Genomic DNA, 2,363 nt, shown 5'->3' on the forward strand with positions numbered 1-2,363 from the left:
ATATTTATTGGACTTAAGACGGACGCTAATAGTGGCGTATAAAGGGCTTACACTAGAGACCAAACCCATTGATTCCACCATTGGGCTTCTTCCACCATCACACTAGGTGTTTATTTTTTTTTTCGATTTAGTTTATTTCTTTTTAATTCAAGAACGTACGGCCATGACAAAAAAAAAAAAGAACGTACGGCCACCTCCGGCGGGAAAATTTCTCGCTATTTCAATTTTATTTCGTATTTTCGTTTTATTATTTTCATCACCGACTTCGTTTTCTCTGTGTCACTGTGCTTTTCGCCTTCACCACCACCTTAGCGCAATTGCAGATTGCGAACGTGACGGAGCAAGACCTTCACCAACTATTCACTCTTTCTCCGTTTGCGCTTCTATTACGACTTACGAGTTAGTTTAGTTGAATTTAACTCAGTTTTGTTACTCAGTAAAGTTATTCTCCCTTCTCTCTACATGTTCTTGAATTTGCGATTGGTTGTCTTTGTTGACAGGGAAGAGATTGAATAGCATTGCGTTCTTCATCACATTGGATGATCTCATTACGCCGGAGGCTTAATTTACCGAGTTCTTCATCGGTGTCATTATCAATTTTGTTCTCTATAGGTGGATACTTCTTGTCCTTTCTTGTTTTGAGTTTTTGCACAATGGAAAATTAGGAGAAACTTTGATGAGAATTTCTCAGAAGGTTGTCTTCTTATATGTTCTTGATTTTTTTTCAGATCTGGTTTCTTCATATGTATTCTTACAGTTAGTAGATTCTGAAGCAAAATGAATGTGGTGTTCATATTGTCATATTTGTTGCTTGTTCTCAATTAATTCTTTCTTTCTTTCTTCATTTCTTTCTTTCTTTCATTTAAAGAATCTTATGGAGGGAAAATTGGTTGTAACATAAAAGATCGGAGATGAAGTCGACAATCAGCAAGAGTAGCCAATAAGGTTGGAGGAGAATGAGATTCCTCAGGCTTATATCGATGGATCACAGAATCATTTTTGAATTTATTTGTGCCTCAGCTTTCACTGACCATTTCTTGTTGCAGATGAAATAAGAGATTTCCAACTTGAATAAAGTTAGGGAAAGGGAGATGGCTGTTGTTCAGGAGAAGGTTGCAGAACTGCGTAACACTATCATGTCCCTTAATAAAAAACCAGATGTCACCGAGGACTACTTTTAAGAAGTTGCAGGACAAGGCTGAAGAACTGGATGCAAAGGCGAGTTCATTGTCCATTATCATAACATATGTAGCTTTGGTCTATAATGGAAACTTAGCATTATGATTTATGAGCTATCAAATGTGATGCCTTATTCTTGTTGACATTGGATAATATATGAGTGGAACATCTACAGAGTAGTGAAAGTTTATACTGCCTTTTAATAGATTTGCAAATTGAATCTTTAGATAATGAAACTTCTGACTATGCTGCAAGCTAATTATAATTATCAGCAATGAATGCTTAAGCCTATCAGAGTTGGAGTGTATTTAATTTGATATTTAATCGTTAATCCTTCATTTTGTGTATAGAAGGCTTTATTTTCCATTTTTTACCAGCAGATCTCTAATGCTGAATTTACACTGTTACCCCATATGCTCAAGAAAATGGAATCTACGTTTAAAAAGCGAGAATCTACAGGTACTATTTGATTCATATCAATCATTTATATCAATTACAAATCAAATTTGGTGTTGTTCCCTTCGTTGTTCTTTTATAGGCATTATCTAAGTTAATTGTTTCTCTGTTCTTGGCAACAAAGATGCGGTATACTTTGGATTCTTCCGGCATGAATACTAAATTGGAAATTATTGGAGTACTTTGCTGTCCTGTTGGTACTAATTTTGGAAAACATTTGTTTTTTTCAACTAATTGAATCTTTACTGATGGGAAGAAATGGTGATTCGTTTTAGCACTATCTATTTTGCAAAGTTTATCATGACATCCTGATGATTTCCATTTTTCAGGTGATATATCATGTAATATTTGAGGTTTATGATGCAAATTGATATACGCTGTTAACATAACCGGCTAATTATTATATGTTTCTTTATTGCTGTGGGGTTTGAACTAAAACTGCAATAATATTCATCTAGAAGTTTTTGTTATGTAGAGACTGTTACGGATTCGGATCCTGGCTTCAACGGCTCAAACGACGATTTGGCTCTCAAGCCCAAATCATCGTCCTACGGCCAAGAACTTGAGACAAATTAGATAATTGGAAATCATCAACCGACATTTAAATTCAAACATCTCTCTTATCTTAGCCAACCTAAAAGATAAGATAACAAGGCAAAAAACTATATAAAGGGGAGTATAGAGCTCCCCCAGGTACGTAACACACCTAAAATCTTGTCTTTTAGACT

At 35.2% G+C, this 2,363-nt stretch overlaps 1 long non-coding RNA gene across 1 annotated transcript; it reads left to right on the forward strand.

The window, feature by feature from the left end:
- Positions 1–284: 284 nt before the first annotated feature.
- LOC110279589 (uncharacterized) lies at positions 285–1,346 on the forward strand. The gene is made up of 3 exons (XR_008007083.1): positions 285–399; positions 501–612; positions 1,047–1,346. It is a non-coding gene; the product is annotated as an uncharacterized LOC110279589 (long non-coding RNA).
- Positions 1,347–2,363: the final 1,017 nt, after the last annotated feature.

Source organism: Arachis duranensis, chromosome 3 (assembly GCF_000817695.3).
Source record: "Arachis duranensis cultivar V14167 chromosome 3, aradu.V14167.gnm2.J7QH, whole genome shotgun sequence".
NCBI lineage: Eukaryota > Viridiplantae > Streptophyta > Magnoliopsida > Fabales > Fabaceae > Arachis > Arachis duranensis.